This window comes from Stegodyphus dumicola, chromosome 9, assembly GCF_044657685.1.
Source record: "Stegodyphus dumicola isolate Sdum_Otavi_A_Nest chromosome 9, ASM4465768v1".
Lineage (NCBI taxonomy): Eukaryota > Metazoa > Arthropoda > Arachnida > Araneae > Eresidae > Stegodyphus > Stegodyphus dumicola.
The window spans coordinates 180,291,340-180,312,703 of NC_140776.1; the positions used below are offsets into that span (position 1 = coordinate 180,291,340).

A 21,364-nucleotide genomic window follows, 5' to 3' on the forward strand; every position below is an offset into this window, starting at 1 on the left:
ATATCATACTACGATCCCAACCTGTTGGAAAACGGCCAAGATTGTCCCTCTGCTAAAGCCCAACAAGCCTGCGACTGCTCCTGAGAGTTACCGACCAATCAGTTTGCTAAATTCAATTAGCAAAATCGTGGAAGCAGTTATTCTCAATAGACTAAACATCTTCCTGGATGAGCAGAAGATCCTCATACCCTATCAGTTTGGGTTCAGGCGTAAGCACTCGACAACGCATCAACTCTACAGAGTTGTTGAGTTAATAAGCAGTGGGATGCAACAACATCGTGTCACTGGTGGACTTTTCTTAGGTGTCGCCAAGGCCTTCGATAGAGTAGGGCTGGATGCCCTCATATACAAATTACACAACCTGGGACTCCCAGGCTACATCACAAACATAATTAAATCCTACCTAACTGGTAGACACACTTTGTCGTTCATGTTTCTGGTTCATTATCCACAAACCGGCCTGGTGTTCCAGAGGGATCCCTTCTGGGCCCTACCTTATTCAATATTTACGTGAACGACATCCCCACTACACACAACACAACACTAGCCATGTATGCAGACGACACAGCGATCCTTACGCAAAGTGCATTTGTTAGTTCAGCAATACAACAGCTACAACACCACATCCACTCGCTAGAGACTTGGCTGACCAAATGGAAAGTCAAAGTGAATGTCGACAAGACACATGCCATACTGTTTACTACTAAGAGGAATTTCCCGACTCACCTGCAAATGTATGGTGTGGACATTACCTGGGTCAATCAGGTCCCTTATCTTGGTGTGATCCTCAGTAAATCTCTTACATGGAACCCCACGTTACACATATTCTCAGGAAGTTTCGAGCTAGTAAAGCTTCACTCTTCCCCTTAATTGCTCGAAACAGTGTTTTATCTATTGATAATAAGTTGCTCATTTACAAAACCATGTTGCGCCCAATTCTTAGTTATGCATGCCCCGTCTGGGCATACTCGTGCAAAAGTTTGAGAAGGCAGTTACAAGCTGCCCAAAACGGGGTATTGCGTATGATATGTAATGCCCCCTGGTACATTCGGAATAGCCAAATTCGTAAAGAGTTAAGAATAGAGGATCTTTGTGATTTTTATTGCCGCCTATCTAGGGCATTTTATGATAAACAGGAACTTCTGGACAATCCTGTGGTTGTTAACTATTGTTATGATACTAGGGACCCCAATTTCAGTAAACGCCCAAGGGCGATCCTAAATGTTAGTAATATGTAATTTTGTATATGTGTTATGCAAATTGTTGCTCAGATTCTTTATTGTATATTGTTCTTTTTTCCTCCTGATTGCATTTTGTTTTTACTAGTGGCACTAAGGCGTCGCACTTCGTATTATGTTTCTCTTGTGTGAACATGTATTCTCTGTGAAATAGTTGTTAAAAAATAGTTAATTATGTATGGATTAGTAATTAGGTACTTAAGGAAAAAAATATGTATTTAACTATTAGCAATTATGAATTTAAACTCTTATTCATTTAATTATTTAGCACATTCAGTTATATTTCTCATAATTCGAAACTTTTATCATGTTATTCGATGAGGGGTAGGGCTATGGCGCCCAGGCACCCTGGTGGTTAAGCACCGCAGTTCAATGTATGCAGAGATTTTTCATCAAAAAATATTTGTTTGCTTCCCCATAACCAAACGCACACTATCAATTCATCATCTTATATTCATGCTACATACAGGAGTAAAAAGTAATTTTCCAATTTTTGCCCTTAAGTATGCAGCATGAATGCATGAGGTATTTCCTAAATACTGCCTTTTCTTCTTTTCAAAAATACTTAAGAGTTTAGTCTCAGCTGGTGGAGCTCAAAATTTATTATTCCATAAATAATTGTTTAGTTCTTTGACAAAATTATTCCGATTACGTAACATAATTATATTTCGACGGCATGTATTTACTATATAGGGCTAGTAATAAAAGACTTCAATTTTTTTTTTTTTTTTTAATATTCCAGTAAAATTGTCTTGTTCTATCAAAGTAAAAATAACATTTTCTTCACAGATTTCTTTAACACTACAACTACTTCTTCAGTACTTCGTCGCATTTTATTGGCTGAAGAGAATACTTAGAAATCGCCGCTTGGGGAGGACAAACCAATGTTTCGCTGTTGGCGCTAAAATTTTGATCGTAATTATAGCTGATTTCATTGGTTGGAATTGTTCCAAACATTGGTGACGTCTGCGGTTGCTGTGCGATAGTGTTCATGGATGATTAGAGGGTGCCTTGTTTGGTTCTTGTTGCTCTATGTTTTTAAAGAATTTAACATAATTTTTCGACAAAAGAGATTCGTACAGGTGAGTATGTTCTTTAATAATAAGAGCAGTTTAATCATATGGAACTTCATATAAGTTTCTCCGTACGTTATTAGATTAACTTTTGGATGAATGAATTTTCAGTTTTTATCACGTAGTCAAAAAATTTTCTCTTTACCAGTATTAATTTACCATATCCTTGTTTCTTTATAATTTAAGATTAGACTTGACTGTTCTGAGATAAAGTTATGAAGTATTACGCTGATGTTGAGTATTCGTAGCATGTTCCACTTATGCGTGACCCATCATTTCCTTTTCCCACCTTTGAAAAACTAGCGTGTTTTTCACTCTTTTGAAAATACTTAGGCGTAATCGTATATAAGGAATATTTGATGAATAAAGCGGTGATCTTTAATGGTATCTTTATTTAGCATCAATTAATTGTGTAAACTAATGTATAGAGTTGAAATATTGTCACAATTTGGAAAAGAACTTTTGATTAATTTTTTTGGTTATTAGATGCATGAATATTTTGATTGAAGAAATTGTGTATTACAATTTTAATATATTGTTAAGCATTATATTTTTGTAAATGGCTTGTATACTGTAATTCATTAGCTGTAATATCAATTAATATAGTGCTTATAATAAATAAGATCCTGCTTCAGGTATTAGGTATTGCTTCAGAAGTACCTGAATTATAATATTTAAGTTTTAGAACTGAAATATGTATGCAGCATACGTTTTTCAGAATTTACTTTCGGAAACAGTAGTTATGTAATGTGTATACTGTATGCATCTACATTATTTTAAGATATTCACTATTAGCAGTAGTTTAGTGAATAATGCAAATAACAATAAAAATATTTAATTTAGAAATGGTAGTAAATAATAAACATCCACTTTATAAAGATTTATATACAGAATTCAAAATGAGTATGCCTTTGCTGTTGTATTTGCAGAATATATTCTTTCAGCATATTAAAACTGACTATCATCATATGAAGCATAATATTCATTATTTCATTTATAAAAAGTTTTTCATAATAATTCAAGTTGTGATGATTAGTTTGTGTTTATTACTTTTAATTGATTACTTGATTTACTTTTCAAAGGCGTTGTAAATTGTAGCTTTTTGTCCTTATATTAAAATATTTATTTAGCTCATACAGTAGAATTTAAATGAAAAAGAAGCGTTTCAGATTGCATTTATTTAAGATTGCCTCATTTTGAAGTATTGTAAGTAGTGATTAAAAGCATGTAGTTTAAATATTCATGTCAATGACTGTAAAAAAATTAAGGACCATTTTTTGAAATAATGAAAATTTGAAATTTTTTAGCACTATCAGAAAATTTTTAAATTTGTAAAAATGCTGTATTAAAATGAGAAATAGTTTTAATGTTTTACTGTTAAAAGAAAATAAAAGAAGTTATTCTCTAATCGTATGCATCAAAGTGAAAAAAATTAATTTATATAATCAAAAACTAGCATCGGAATATTTTTGGCTGACATTTTTGTGAATATTACTATTCAGCAGTAGGTTACCATTTAAAGAACAAATATGTAGCCAATATTCAGTGCTAAAATGCTGCATCCCATGTTATATGTGTATACATTACCTGAAGAAATAAATTAAAAAAGATAAAATAAGGGCACATCAGAAAATGACTTGAAGCACAAATCTCGTTTTCGGTACGAACGGCGGCATAATGGAAAGGAGTTGTTTCTGCCGTGCGAGCGAGCATCTCTGAGAATGGTGTACTAAATCGGCGATACCAATACTAGAGAGGGGGAGACGTGTTTTGATGAAAACTCGTACTCTATTTTTTGCTACGCCAGAATTGTGTTTAAAAATTCTTGCTTTTTATGTGAAGATTAAGTTTCTGAAGTGATTTTGTCTGCGTTTAAATTATTTCTAAGGAAATAAGATGCATTTATGTATTTTATTGATTGTCGGGATATATAAGAGCTGCTGGCTGCGTCTAGAATAATACAGCAGCTGTGGACGAGTCCATTTTAGCTTCCCGATGTGTTTGCGTTTCGACTGCAGCCATGTTCCTCTTGCTGCCATAAACGTGGAGTGGTTCACTGTTGAAACTGCTGTGTGTTGTGTATCGTATTAAGAACTTGGATTATTATTTTAAGAAAGTGAGTACATTTTGTATTAGAATGCAGTTTCAGATGCTAGAAATTATGATGACACTATCGAAACAAAAGAATTCTTACTTTAAGCGAGAAAATACTGTTTAATTTTTAGTGGCTTCGGAAACCGACTGCTTGGTTTTTATATAAATAACATTGATATTTAGTGATTCATCTCAAAATTAAGAAAAATACAAATTCTTTTTAAATTCCGATTAAAATATAGACATGAATATATTGTCGTCTGTTGCTTTATGGTTGTAAATGTTATAATTTATAGTTCTAACTTCTTCTGTCATTTAACTTGGTTGTTAAAAGTTCGTTTGATAAATTTAGATTGGAACTCATTTTAACATGCTTAGAAAGGTTTACATAGTACTCTTCTTTATTCGTTTCCAATTTCGAATGATTAAAAAATATTGGGTTCTAAGTGACATGATCAGTATGTTTATTGCGAATTTTTATCATTTTTATTTTCTATGTTTAAGTGAAGAAAAATAACATCTGAGTGAACTCTCGTGTTAATTTTGAAAATGCGAAATATATTTTTTCTATTAAAAAATGCTGGAATGAAAACTTGTTGACTCTTTGTGGTAAGGAATGTCATTCAGTATTTTTACTGTATAAATTATTTTTGTAAAAAGCACTGACATTGTATCTTCTTCATCAAAAATAGAATATTGGAATATTTCTTTGTGTAAAATTGTATTTGAGAGGAAAATTTTATTAATATTCCTTTAAAATATATCAATCATATATAATAGCTTGTTATGGTAAGAATAAACCCAACTGTACAGTTAACTTTTAGTTTTTGTTACTTCAAAAGTGTTGAGTGGTTTAGAAGTATTAAAAAAGATTCAGTTATTATTTAAAACTTTGTTTTCAGTGTCAGAAGGTAAAATGACAGGTCAAGATATGGCTAACAAGGTTCAGAATTAAGAGTACATTTAATTTTTTTTTTTTGTCTTATCAATGCTTGGGGTGTAATTTCTCTGATCAGGTGAGGTGTATGAAATTGTTTTTTTTTTCTTCAGAAATGCACTTGCATTTGACTTTTTTTTTATTAATATCAATGCCAAAGATTAGGAGAACTTTGACAATTTTCAGTATTCTATTGGCTGTCTTTTAAATCATTCAGAGCTCTTATTTTCTTTTTACTGATTATTTTAACATATGATAAAAATTTCCTTATAATAGGGTTAGTTGGTCCTAATAAAGAGATAAATGTGATATAATCAGCATCTCTGAAAAAGCTATGTAGAGTTTTCGTTGCATGTAGAAGATTTCAGACTCGGTGTAGATATAAAAACTTAAGAACCTTAATTTTTCACTTCATTTGCTTGCAGATACTTCCTTTGCTATGTTAATCTCACTGTAGTTCCCCATCATTATCTAATCGGCCGAAGTTGTGTTAAATTTTAAAAATAGTTCCATTTTCAGATTTGCATTCTCTAAATTTAGTTTTTGTACATATGATTAAAATAGACTAGCAAGATAGTTTTTGCAGCTTATTTGTTTTAATCCAGCTACTCAAATTCAGCATTAAAAAACTTCAAATATAGATATGTTAAATAGGTATTAAAAATATTAGAACAGTAGTTCTATTATTAAGTCCTCACTCCTTCCCTATTTAGGTCTAAAAAAAAAGCATTTTTTGACTGTATTTGAAATTTGGACATAATATTCTGAAGTAGCCAATGAAACATAAAAGAAAACATCTATTAGTCCTGGCAAACTGTCATCAGAATCTTACAAGAAGATTCTGATGACAGTGAAGTTTAAAATTGAATGGTTCTGAAGTGTTAAAATTGAATTAAAATATAAGCATAAATGTTGTGCTATTGTTTTACAGTAACTGTTTAAATAATGGAAAAGTAATGGCAGTTTTCATTTAAAAGTAAATTTCTTTATTAGACCTTAACAAATTTTTGAAAATCATCTTGATTATACTTGTATTATGCTGCTGGATAAGTCATTATAATACTTACAAAATGACTAAGTTGCTGATTGTGTTAATTATTGCTCAATCCTTTTAGAGGGAAAAAGATTTTCAATTTTAACATTGCATGGCATTATCAGTCTCTAAGATTGAAATATGGTACCTACCTATATGCGTAGAACAGGTATGGTGGCTCTTCTACTAACTTTAATACCAGTATGAAGTCAAATGAATTTTAATTATTTGTTTTAAAAATATAAGTATACTGATAGTAACATATGCTAAAAAAATAATTTCAAAGGAGACAAGTAAGGGGATCTGCAGAACATTCTAATTTATAAAGTGGTCCCCACTTGAGAAAAGTCAGAAAAAAAGTCATTGATGCAGTATTAAATTCAGATTTTATTAACAAATGGATGAAATTATCATATATTTCAGAAGGACAACTTCAGTTTGATGAACATTTTAAAATTGTAGGAATGCTTTGAAAGAAGAGTAAATATTTTTCATATTTAATCTGACACGCTTTATTTATGAATTTAATTTGAAATATAAAAATTTGATTTCTTTTTAACTATATCAAGTCTTTTGCATCCTAAGTTAAGTTCAGAGGCTTGTCCAGCTTTCAGTGTACTATTTTTTGGAAAAAGTATTGTAAGCTGATATCGGATATTTTTAAAATGTAAAATCTCTAGTTGGAAAATTTAAAAAAAAAAAAAAAAAATTTTTTTAGTCCAAAAAAAAGGGGGGGTAGTTAAAACATACAGATAACAGTAACTAGATTTTTATTATACTATAAATTAATCATACATAGCAAATCTTTTATTGTTTCACTGTATAAGACTAATACAGATGAGCAATGCAGTCTCTTTATAGAACTGAGCAATGCAGTCTCTTTATAGAACTGAGCAATGCAATCTCTTTATAGAATGATAAATAAGGATTTGTCAAATTCTGTAATAGAATGTAATTGAAAAAATTTTCAAGAAACTTCAGATATCTAATTTCAAGTGTTATTTTTAATGTTAAAAATGTTAGTACTTTTATGTTACTAACACACTGTCCAAAAGAATGTTACATTTAGGCAACTTTATTTTATCTCAAAAGCTTTTCATTTATACATTTTAATATGATGCATTTTTGATTCTTTGTAAATTAATGTCTTAGTTTAATGATTAATTCTATAATATCAGTAAATATTATCTTTATGCTTAATGTATTATTTCACAGTACTTTGGCTAAATCTCAAAAGAAAGTATTTTCAAATAGGCATAAATACTATACGGTAAAAGCTTATTTTCATTTAATTGCAAAGAAATTTGTGTAAAAAGAAGATAAAGCATTATGGTAGTATCTTAAATCATTTAACTTTTAGTGAGAATAAAACTGCTTTTCTCTTTTAATAAAGAAGTTCTGCTTAAAGTGATTAATCATAAAAGCTTTAATACATTACGTCATACTCGATTTTTCAGTGTACAGTCAAAAGTCGTTAATTTGGACACCCATAATCCGGACCTCAAAGCTAAAAACTTTCTGCGCATGCGCCTCGTTGACACATGTGCATAGTGTTTATGCGTGCGCGTAAGACCTTTTACCAGTGCGCATATGCATGTGCGCAAGTGCAGAATACGTTTTCACGTGCGTGTTTTATGTATAACGGATGGTATAATCTAAAATTATCTAATTATCTATTTCAGTTAATGTTGATGATTGCGTTGTTCCTTAATCTTCAAATTGGATCCGGCTTATTATTTTTTGCAGACTGTAAGAGCAATTTTATAAAAGTAAACTTGAACTTTCGATTATGTCAGATAGTCTCCTATTCTGGAGCTCCCAAAGGATCGTACAAAACGAAAGTATGTTTCGATGTCCATCAAACAAAAAGTGGAATTGCTGCAAAAAATGGATAAAGACATGAAGAATGTGACAGAGAGGTTAGTGAAAACGAAAAAATTTCGATTGCCAAGTTAGTCGGTATTCTCGGCACAGCAATTAACAGGACTTGAACAGCGGAACTTTGTAACTGAACAAGAAATTGTGTCTGTTTATAGAATTAAAAAGAAAGTATTTCATTTAAATGTAGTATTTCATCTCATCTTTCATATGATTTAAATCAAATTCCTCGTCATTATAATTCGCTTCGGATAGTGAAGAAAGTGACATAGAGGTTATTGAAAACGAAAAAATTTCGATTGACAAATTAGTCGGTATTCTCGACACAGCAATTATAGAACTTGAACAGCGGAACTTGGTAACTGAACAAGAAATTGTCTGTTTATAGAATTAAAGAGAAAGTATTATCACATAAAACGAAGCAACTTAAACAACTTACATTGAAAGAAATGTTTAATAAAGTAAACAAATAAATATTAAGCTTTTTTTTGGTAAATTTTGATACCCTTTAGATCATAATTGTTCTTTATTTCACAAATTACGGTTTCATATTTTTAATTTTAGAATTTCTGCATGCCATCTTACGAGATTTAAACTGATGATCTATAATCCGGAAAAATAGATAATCCGGAATCGCCGAAGTCCCGACGAGTCCGGATTACCGACTTTTGACTGTATAAGGATAGTTGTAGAATTCAGATTCTCTTTAAAATTAAAACTAAAATTTAACAAAAATAATTTAAAACTGAGAATTTATGTGCAGCCATAGTTTTAACATTCAGTAGAATTTACATTTTTATATCACCTTTTTTTTAATATACTGATGACAACCAACACTTGCATGCACATTCTGCATACATATTTGAGTACGTGTCGATTCACACATTTAATATTTAATCTACATTTTGCTGATCAACATGTTTTTAATCTGTGTAAAAATTGGCAATTTAAGTTTTATCTCCTCCTCCCCCCCCCCCAAAAAAAAAGAAAGAAATGTATATTTTTCTCTCTATGAACATAATGTAGAGGTTGACAAATATTTTACCTTTATTCGCAGTGTTGGCAATGAATTGACAAATTATTATAGGCATTAAAATAATTGAAAAGTATCGAGAATTTGATTATATTTAGGTAAAGATCATATGTTAAATATTTCTATTTCAATTTAAATGGCAGTGTATGAATTTTTATTTATGATGGTCTTAAAGCAAATATATACTGCACATTTACCTACTTTAAATTCATTCTGAAATATATGCATATGTAACCCATAGTTTTTAATTATGTGAAAAAGAAATGAAAGGGAAAAAATTAAAAACTTTATTAGAAAATTTAAAGGATTATTGATAAAAATTGAAGCGAAATTGTAAAGAATTATGACATTTTTAATCTGTAAAATGTTCTGGCTTTCTAATAAAATCTGTCGATATTTTGCATCTCTGAGTTATCTCCTACTTCATGCAAAATTCTCTACTAGCATTTTAAAAATTCCAAAGCTTTTATAGCAAAAAGAGCTCTAGAAAGAGGAACATTTTTTAAAAATGTAATAGCTTGGAACCTTTTTAGAAAAGTTATTTTAAAGTCTCTTGATGTTTTGTCTTTTTTGTGCTTTCTGAGGTATTTGTTATTAGTTTATCAATTATAATTCTTTTTAAGTAAATTGCGTAGTGTAGTAGAAATTTTTAGTTTAAATACAATTGCTATCTTGCTGCACTTACCAAGAACATCAGGGCCTTGTATCAAATCCTCATCTTTCAGTTTTAAGTCTTTGCATATACATTTTTGACATGTTACAAGGTAAGCATAACAGATTTTTAAAATCTGTCATCTAGAAATTTATTCAGTTCTAAAACTCGTATTTCTGGCTAGCAGAAAGACTGCACTTTTCCTGTTAACTCATTATGCCACTTCATAATTAATTACTGGCACAATCTGTGCTTTTCCTCAGTCCTGCTGTCTTTGCTTTTTCTTCACAGGTATCATTACCTTTCCATTCAAATACTACTAAATGTACTGTAATGCTAGGAAGGATTTCATAAACATGTTTTAGATCTTTCTGTGGACGTAATATACGTATCCCAAGGGAATTCTCACACACACACACACACACAAAAAAAAAAAAAAAAAAAAAAAAAAAAAAAAATTTTTTTTTCTGAGTTTATCACAAAAAGCTCATTTTAATAAATATTAGGAAACCTAATAAATAAGCCTTAAAAATTTTAGATACCTGTGAGGAGTAGTTCCTGAGAAAAGGTGCATTGAGTATAAAAATCCTCATTGATCAAAGCAGTTGATGACAAATTAAACCTAGATTTTTTACAGTTCGAATTTTCATGGAGATTAAAGAATGGTATTTTTAGAAAGATAAAAGTGTAGAGAATTTGAAAATGCAAAAATCCGAAACCACAGTTTTTTGAAGTTTTTGTGGTTCCAACACCCCTTAATCGTGGATAAGCCATGGTTCAACAAAAAATGAAGTGGTTGTAGTACACAGAGCTTTGATTGGTACAAATAGGATATTCTGGCACTTCAAAATTCATCTATTCGAAAGTAAATTTTATAAGCAGTAAAGATGAATTTAACCTTTAAATGTGCTGAACAGAGTTAACTCGAGTATGATGCATTAAATTACTTCAATGTATTGTGGAAATATATTCAAGAATTTTTTTGTGTTTCGGGTGCTGTATAATGTTCTTTGATTTCTTACTAGTATATGTGTTATTCTTAAAGTCTCGTCATATGTGTTTTGATAGTGATGACATTATATATATAATTTGCCCAAAGATTAACATATATTTTGATAATTTGTTAAAGTTATAAATAGAGCTTAATGTAATATCTTTTGTAATCTTTAAGTAAAGGTAAATCCAAAATGTAATAAATAGTACCTAACTGATGACCATTCCGTGATTTCGGAATGTTTTTGCTTTTTAACTCATTGTATTTCAAATATTACTTCCAGAGATTGAGACATTGTTTAGTATTAAGTATCACCACGCAAGTGCACTAAATATCAACTGAATTAAAAGCTAAAAATATTGTAATTGGCTAATTAGCTGCCTGTCATTCCATTCACTAAAGAAATCAAGTAATATGTAACTTATTTATAGTGGGAAATGTAATTGAGATGAATGTAATAATAATTCATTTTTCATAAATATGAAAAGAATTTTGGTTGATCTTTGGATTATGGTAACTTAGCAATTTTTTGGCGAAAATTTGGTGACCAACTCTGCTACAGCAACCCTCTTTTTTTTTCGATGCCATTTTGTCTTCACGAAGTAAAGACATGTTTCTTTATTTTTATTTACTCAACACTTTTTCCAACAATCTACTAGCCGAATTACACTTGTGCTAGAAATTTGATGTAACAAAACTCCTTAATCATGACAAATATTAACTGCAAAATTCGGAAAAAGTGCACAATCGCAAACTCCTTGCACGTTTTTTAAAATAGCACATACACATAAACCATTTACACATCGACTTATTTTTACTTAAAAAAACATCCCAGAATTGCACAAAAATGGCATTGCACACACTCTTAACTTTATCCATCTACACTGCTATTTTCTCATAAATTACAAAAATTTGCATGAAAATGCAGGAAAATTTTCCGAATATTTAAACTCGGTAAAAAGCACATATGTGAAATTACCTGATTGCGAAAAAGTATATACCCTTTCCAAGGATGAACATTTCCACGTTTAAAATAAATAAAATATCCAAAAACTTTTACCTCTAATTTATCTATTATATTATAAATGTCACCAACGAATTTCGACCGCAAACATTAAAAATGGTTACAAATACTTAGTGTCAAATATTTAAATTATTTCCATGCACGTTTACTTCAACTGAAACGTATACCAAATTGCTACAAACATAAAATTCACAAAATAACTATCATTTAATTAAAATATAACTAAACCATGTACACGTCAACTTATTTTTACTTAAAAAAACATCCCAGAATTGTACAAAAATGGCATTGCGCACACTCTTCACTATATCCATGTACACTGCTTTTTTCTCATAAATTAGAGAAATTTCACGAAAATGCATGAAAATACTCAACGTATACTACTTAAACGTATTCCAAAATACTACAAACATATAACTCACAAAATCATGATCATTAAATTAAAATATAATTAAATTAAAAAACACTACTTAAAATATAATTAAGCACATACATGAAATTAATAAAAATTAGATTACAATCCTAATTACTTTAAACTAAATCATTGCTAATAACAATTTTCCAATAATACCATATTAATTTATTTACTCCTTACATTTAGAACAATGCATAAAAATAATATCCTCAAATGAATAAAAATACTAACTTACCTAATCTTCTTCAGAATGTTCATTACGTGGCATGCACACTTCCCTACAGAAAGAGTTCCAATCGGCTGCAGTACTACTGCTAATTTCTAAATCCGAAATCCAGTAGTCAACTGGCAGTCTATTCACCCAGTAATAAGAAATTAATAAAATTTCACCCATACTCAAACTACTTTCAGCAAACCACGTACCCTTCCTTACACTCCGTTTCACAAAATGTCCATTTTCACCAGATTTCTTGCACCGCCATTCAAACTTATCTGTAATTTCCTTCCTTTCACACAATCTCGACTTATTATTATTATCAGATAAATGCATTAAAAATTTAGAATTCACTTTACATAGTGCCATGCAATCCTAAAATTAATCAACACTATTTCACACAACACACAATGAAGCTTAATACAAAATAATATAGTACTACAGATATTTTCCCAAATTTTTACGCCCTTTTCCGATTAAAGAACTGTAATTCGTCCATTAATGTCACATGACATATCTCATGATCTCTCATTTCCCTCGCACAAAATAATGCGTAATCGGAACTGAGTACTTCTCACATTATTACCAAAGTCCTAGGTAGTAACCTTTATCGCCTCCAAAATGTCGCCAAACTACCTGTTACCATATTCCAAAGATCAACCGAATTTGTACATTTGTGCAAACATAAAAACCCAAAAAAATCTTGAATTGCATGATTTCTCTAAGAATAAGCTCAAGTGCAAAAGGTAAATATATCAGCATTGCTTGATAATGCATGAAAATACTTCTTGATAATAATTTCTATCATGACTGGGGGATGGAAACCTCAGACTTTAGCATTTGCATCGATTATTTTTTATTTTTGTCCGTTCTTGTGAATATGTGTGTGTGTATGTGCAGCCATATTTATCTGATGCATTTTTCTAACTAAAGATGCATATTAAAATAAATACATTGCTGTACTTTTATATTTTATCAAATTCTTTATAAATTCAACTACTTTTCCTCTTATTTTCTATAGTTTTATAGATCATCACAGAAATGTGCTATCTAAGAAAATATTCATTCCTGAATTGTTGTGTCTTTATCAATTTGGAAATGCTTGCTAGGGAAGAGACTTTTCAGCTGCAGTGTGTAATACTCTGAGTCATATGCGAGGTGTTCTGGCTATATTGCTTTCAAAAAACTAGGCGAGTTTGCCAACATATAACTGCATTGTCATAAGCAATTAAGTTTTGGCAGACAATATGCTATGACATTTATTTTGGATTGAACAGCAAAGTTTTCTCAAAGATTGTCAATGTATCACAGTATTTGTTATTTACCATTGCTAGCATAAAGTATACCTGCAAAACAGCCCTTCTGTCTCAAAATGCTGAATTTCACCGTCATCAAAGAGGGTATGATGCTACTCCTGCGAAACACTCGTCCGAATCATGCAAAATGAGCATATGTTGTTTTCTGTGATAATGTAGCTTAGTAGTTCATCCTTTTCTCACATATTAAGCCAAAAACTTCAAAGTATTGGCTAATATTTTCCTTCTGTGTTCCTAGGAAGCATTCTTTGAGTCCATTAAAAGGCCAGCTTCTTTAGTCCACTTTTCTAACACAGTTTTGTGAAAAAACTATTCATGTGAAAATGGTGAAATGTTTATTTTTATCGTGAATTTGACCTATTGCTTATATAAGATTTTACATGATCATCAGAATTCTTGCTTCTAACCCTCTGGCCAACATGGGTTTTCATTAAGAAAGCACAAATTTTTTCCAGAACTGCCATGAGAAAGAGGTATTTTCTTGATTTATGTACTTTCCTTATATTGCCGTAATTTTGTGGACATCTTTCAAGCATGTATATATACTTTCCTAAATGCTTTACAGAAAATTCTAGGCCCATTGGTTAAACAATCGTATCCACTTAATGAACTTTGTAATGATAATATGCTTTAGACGTCTGCCAGTGAATCTCCATGGTTTTTAATCATGAAATGAATTAGGTCCTTCATTGTAAATATTTTCATCATATAACACAAAATGTCAGCATTACAGATATGATTTAAAATGTGGTTGGTTTTATGTAAAGAGATGCCAGGAAACTGTGCATATGTAAAATTATGAAAAAGGATATTGTCAGATGGTCCTTGCATAAAAAATATCCTATATACTGTAGTGGCTTTTAGTTTTTCAAACACTTCAGTTTTGTTAGTTGTTGTAACTTTTAACATAAGGTTAACAACCAGGGGCAAATGCTGTCAGTTTTTATTTATCTGCTAAGTATTTAGTTTCATGAATGTGAAAAACTGCTTTTATTCTAGTTTTGATATATTTCAACATTTTGTATACTTGATTCATAAAACAAGTTAAAAAATAATCTAAATTTAAATAAATGTCTTTTTCAAGTTTTTGGAATGGAGGCGAGGGGGGGGAGCAATGGTAAAAAGGGTTGCATGCACCCAAAAAGGTTGAGAACCATTCATTTTCTTAGTGAGTTTAAATTCTTATTGATTATTATTTTGTTTCAGGTTTATCATTGTGGAAGAGGCTCGTGCTCTTGATTTAAATTTTTTTAGAAGTTCAGAAAGTGATGGAAAAGTAAGTATTTTTATATTTCGTAATATTTTTTAAATAATGAAAATAAAATGTTTTCATTTTAAGTTCAATACTGTATTTTTTATTCTTAAAATTGTATCATGTGAAGCATGGTTTTGTGGGTCTTCAGATTGAGTGACCAAGATTTAAAAAAAAAGTGGATTTTTTATCATTATGTAAAAAATCAATGGTGTTATAGTTGTAATCTGAACTAGGAAGGTTTTATTGCCTTATAAGGCTTGATTTTATTCAAAACTTATTTTAGAACTTTCAGTGTAAATTCAAATAATCACTGTGATTTGATTTTATTAGTATAAAATACTTGAAATGCACATGATTAAAGTTATTATTCACCAGTGGAAGTTTATTTTAAAAAATATAAAGGATTAGTACAAAAAAGTTCTGTAATATTTATTGTATTAGCTGCTGCAGCGTGAAATATCTGTAATATAATGCTTTTGAGTACAAATGATTTTGTGTAATAATCACACCAATGATAAATTGTAAGATTAAAAAAAGTTTTAATTATTGCTGAAAACTAAAGTGCTTTTTGTTTTATATATTTATTTGTTGTTTTTCTCTTAAAAATAAACAGCTTCTGCATATATGCTGAACTCTTTATCAGACGAGTTCTTTTCTATCTTGTAGAAATTTTGTGAAAGATTATAATCCAATGAGTCCTTTTCTATTCTTATGATGTTTTGTATGGCAGTCATATTTTAAATACAGTCAAAAGTCGCTAATCCGGACTCATCGGGACTTCGGCCATTCCAGATTATAGATCATCAGTTTAAATCTCGTAAGATGGCATGCAGAAATTCTAAAATTAAAAATATGAAACCGTAATTTGTGAAATAAAGAACAATTATGATCTAAAGGGTATCAAAATTTACCAAAAAAAAAAAAAAAGCTTAATATTTATTTGTTTACTTTATTAAACATTTCTTTCAATGTAAGTTGTTTAAGTTGCTTCGTTTTATGTGATAATACTTTCTCTTTAATTCTATAAACAGACATAATTTCTTGTTCAGTTACAAAGTTCCGCTGTTCAAGTCCCGTAATTGCTGTGCCGAGAATACCGACTAATTTGTCAATCGAAATTTTTTCGTTTTCACTAACCTCTCTGTCACCTTCTTCATGTCTTTATCCATTTTTTGCAGCAATTCCACTTTTTGTTTGATGGACATCGAAACATACTTTCGTTTTGTAGATCCTTTGGGAGCTCCATCATTGGAAATTCTATTTGACATAATCAAAAGTGCAAGTTTACTTTTATAAAATTGCTCTTACAGTCTGCAAAAAATACTAAGCCTGATCCAATTCGAAGATTAAGGAACGACGCAATCATCAACATTAACTGAAATAGATAATTTTAGCTTATACCGTCCGTTATACATTAAACGCGCAGGCGAAAACGTATTCTGCGCTTGCGAGGTCGTGAAGGTCTTACGCGCACGTGTAAAACGCCTGTGTGCGCCTGTGTCAACGCGTCGCATGCGCAGAAAGTTTTTAGCTTTGAGGTCCGGATTATGGCTGTCCGAATTAACGACTTTTGACTGTATTAGTTTTGCCTTAACTGAAAATTACAAAAAAGTGAAAAAGTAAATATGTGTAATATTAACAATTTTATAAAGTTTAATGCTGCCTCATTTGAGCATAGAGCATAAGGTCGGAACTAAACAAGTGTTATAATATCTACATTATACAGAAAGTTTAACAGTCATATCAAACATTTAACAGTGACTTTCAGAAGCCTTCCCCCCTTCCAGTAAGTAATTTATAGTAAGTAAAAACCAACAATTATGTGGCAATAGGAAAAAAAAAAAAATTACTACAACCATGTTTACATATGCTCATAACTCAGTGATCCTATCGTCTGTATTTATTTGATTTATTTGACTAATGCGCATGTTTTAATTTCACTTTGTTATTAATGTTCTTAAATTAGCAATGGAGTGGTTAAACCTTTGACTAAACATAAATATTATAATAACGATAATAATAAAACAGTCAAATAATATTACATTTATTATAATCAGTGAGATATTTATTTCTCTTCTTTCTCTTAGTTTTTTCAAGTTCACTTGTATTTGTGCATCATATTGATGTTGCAGGTTTTCTTCTGTTAAGGATGCCTATGAATTTGTACTTCATGAATCGCATTTTTGGGGAATTAAAAAAAAAAAAAAAAAATCCACAGATGTGAATTAAACCTAAAGCACTTGCAACTTTTTATGCCAGATTTTTCAAATTTTAAACAAAATTTCTTTCGTTATATAAAACTAATAAAAATGTATTTCAATTCGTCATTGCCCTAAAAAACTTTTTGGGCAACGATTAAGTTGAACTGACTGTCAAAACTAGATATAAACTTTCTTATTTCTTTGGCATATTTGAAATTATCACATTCTGAATTTTTAAATTCTTTTGTTAATAGAAAATGTTGAACATTATTTAAACAATGTTGAACATTGTTTAATTGCTATTCAAATAACTATTTCTTTTTAAATACTTTGGGCTAATCTTTGGAATATCTTAACAGGTAGTTTGGCGACATTTTGGTAAGGCGATAGAGGTTACTAGCTAGGACTTTAGCAGTGTACATGGATAAAGTCAAGAGTGTGTGCAGTGCCATTTTTGTGCAATTCTGGAATTTTTTTTCAAGTGAAAATAGGTTGACGTGTACATGGATGATACCGTGTATGTGCAATTCTTAAAAACGCAGCAAGCAGTGGGTGATTCTGCACTTTCTCCCAATTTCGCACCTAATCTACGTCATGATTGAGCATTTTTGTTCCATAAAAGTTCTAGTATAAGCATAATTCGGCTAGCAGATTGTTGAAAAAAGTGTTGAGGAAAAAAAAAAAAAAAAAAGAGCTTTTTACCTTGTGAAAACAAAATGGCATCCAAAACAAAACTAGCAGGTTGCTGTAGCAGGGTTGGTCGCCAAATTTTCGCCAAAAAATCGCCAAGTTACCATAATCCAAAGATTAAACCATACTGGATTTGGATAAAAACAGCAATTACAAAATAATCTTTCCCTAGTAAAGATATATTTAATAGATTAAAGTTTTGTGCTATTTTTATTTAAAAGCATAAATCCAATAACCACATATCATTACTTAATTCTGCACTGGTTTTTATTTTTAATTCATAAATAAATTCCTGGACATAACTCAAAAAATCTTTGTAAACATTTTGCACAACATAATTACCTGACATGCCTAAAACATATAATTTCACCATATTTAGCAACGAATTCTGTTAAAAATTCCATGAATTGTTGATGCAAAAATGCATGTGATTGAATATGATTTACTGTTTTTATTACTACTTGCATTACATGATTCATGGATAATACTTGAGTGTAAAAATTTTGTTGTTGAATCAAACTATGGATAATAATTGAATATTCTTTTTTAATGCTATTTGATTTAAATTTATTTATTAGTAATTTTACAGCTCCCTTATCTTTACCAATCATGGCTCCTGTGTCATCAGTTGATACTCCAGAAAGAATTTTCTAAAAGCGAATTGTTTTCTCATAAACATTTTTCGACGCCCTGAAAAATATCTTCTTCTTTTGTGGTGCTTTTACATTTACTGATCAGCTTTTTACATTTTTTTCAGATATTTGAAATAATTTCCATGAATTAATAGTGCAAGCTGAACTGTAACCGAGATGCCTACTTTTGTTATATGCCATAGCAGAAGATTTGAAATCTTAAATTATATCGCACAGATTTGCGACAATTTCATTTACAATGTTGGTAATTTGACAACATACTGTTTGCCAAGATAAACTAATATTTTAAAATAATTTACTTTTATCAGGCACAATATCTTTATCAGGTTGTAAACATTCTTATACAAACTCACCATTTGAAAATGGTTCAATTTTTTTAGCAATTAGAAATAACATGGAATAACTTGCCCTCACAATATTAGGTGGCTGTTTTATTAATGTAAACTAATCATTCTTTGTTGAGCCTTTAATTGTAATTCAAATTCTGTTAGCTTTGATTCATTTACTTCTTTCTTCAATACCATATAATCACTGTGTTTTTCTTAATGCCTTTTTACATTGTATTCTTTAAATGCTGCAATAGTTTCTTGACAAATTGAGCATATTAATTTGGAGTTTTTAATAATAAAACATACCCCCTTCCCGGTTGTTTGTTTTCATTATTATTTTTTTTTTTTTTTAATATATATAAACTGGTGAAATAAATTAAGAGAATTTGCATGTTTTATCAAATTGCTTAAAAAGAACTGAACTGAAGGAAAAACCACTGCTTCTAGGTAAAAATGCAAATCTTGTATGGTAAATGTGTAAGCATACACGTGTGTAGGCGGAGCCAGCAGAAAAAACATCCTTTATAAGTGCGTGGAGGGTAAGATGAATTGCGTTCGCTAGCACACTTCAGCGAATTTCTTGGTGTTATCTTGCAGCATTAGGTTAAATTCACATCGGAACAGTAAAAATGAGTAACCACCAACGTTTAGGTGATGGAATGAGGGGGTGAATTATGGGGAGGCTTGAGGCAGGCCAATCACAAGTCCAGATATGTAGAGAGTTTAACGCCCAGTGTCATATGTAACCTATGAAACAGTTCCAGGATACTGGATCCATCAAGAGAAAGCCTGTGCAAGGTCGTAAGTCGTTCAAGAGCCACGGCGGCCAGATGAGATCGCTATTTATCCATTTTAGCAAGCCGTAACAGAGGGGCTACGGCTTGTCAGCTCTCTCGGGACTTGTATGCAGCCACAGGAACCCATGTAACAAGGGTGACTATTTCCAAAAAATTGAACGAGAGGATTGTTTTTGCCAGAAGATTAGCTATTTGCGTCCCGCTCACGTCTACGGATAGGAGAGTCCGATTAGCATGGTGCAGTCGCATTGTGATTGGAGTACAGAACAAATGGCGACCGTTCTGTTCACCGATGAGTCCCATTTTAACCTAAACAATGATTCTCGCCATACTTTCAGAGGGTAGGTAGGGTGGTCGCTCATGTCTGAGATGCTCCGAGGAGGGCAATTGCAACTCGTAACACCCCTCCGAAGAACCCTTCAGGAACTGTAAACAGCATTGCTGAATGAGTGGGACCAATTGCCGCCGGTACTGATAAACTGCCTTATTTCCAGTATGACATCGCGCTGCGAAGCCTATATGGCTGTAAGAGGGGACCATATCCCCATTGACCCATTTCTTTTGTGTCATCTGCAAGTTTCAGACCTTGAGACTCCCATGAGTGTTACACATGAACATGTGTGTCTGTTATAACTGTTGAATGTTTATTTTGTATGTATTATATCAACCTATGTTCACAGCAAATTTTATTAAAATCTGTCCAGTAGTTCTGGAGATTGTAGATCAAATATGCAAATTCTCTTAATTTATTTCACCAGAGTACTTGTGCTCTAAATTTACAGATAATGAAGACACCAAAGAGTCTGTCTCTGCCCATGCACATCAGGGTGGAATATGTCAAATGTTATCACCCCAGCCTTGTTTTTCCAACCAGGTAGAGATGCTGTGACATCACATCTCCAGTGTTTTTCTGTCGAAATTTATGACTATTTATGTTGTTTTCTCGTGGAAGAATCAGAACAGTTTAATTTTTGCTGTTAAAAAAAAAATACGAGTGGTGAATTTTGTGAATTCAGCCACAGGCCTCGGGTTGGCCATCGCCATTTTGGTGCAGATTTATCGACTGTTGTTCCACTAACCAGGAAGTACTTTCTCTATGCAGCTTCTTTATTTTAGTTTCTCAGCTTTTTCTCCTAATTATCCATTTATGTTGTGGCTGAAATACTCCATTAATATAGTTAAAAATTCTAAGAATCATGAGAAGAATATTCATTGTACAAAACGCAAGGATTATGATTATAGCTACAGCTAGTCATAGAAATGAGCATGTACATATTTGCCCAAATGCCAATGAATTCTAATTCTCAGTGAATGTATTTTACTAGCAAGTTTTAATTGTTTGCTTAGTGGCTGCTTATAATGGGGGGGGGGAAGTTCTGTTACCACAGCAGAATACTAAACAATTTTTATATTTTAACATGTTAAAGCATCGAAATTTTGTTTTATGGAATTCCTATTAATTGTTTACACTGACAGTGAAGAATCACTGTTTTGCTATGTATAATATTTATATTGTTTCAGGCAATATCTATATAATA

At 31.1% G+C, this 21,364-nt stretch overlaps 1 protein-coding gene across 3 annotated transcripts in view; it reads left to right on the top strand.

The window, feature by feature from the left end:
• The first annotated feature begins 2,131 nt into the window (after positions 1–2,131).
• Positions 2,132–21,364, top strand: part of LOC118186300 (paired amphipathic helix protein Sin3a-like) — an 88,255-nt gene continuing 69,022 nt past the window's right edge. Inside the window, exons 1-2 of one of the 3 annotated variants that reach the window (XM_085824408.1) lie at positions 2,132–2,320; positions 15,108–15,177. The gene's annotated coding sequence lies outside the window, so the exon portion shown is untranslated. Of the gene's footprint in view, positions 2,321–4,161; positions 4,428–15,107; positions 15,178–21,364 lie in introns of those variants that run through there. The other 2 variants (XM_085824407.1, XM_085824409.1) reach the window with 2 other exon arrangements.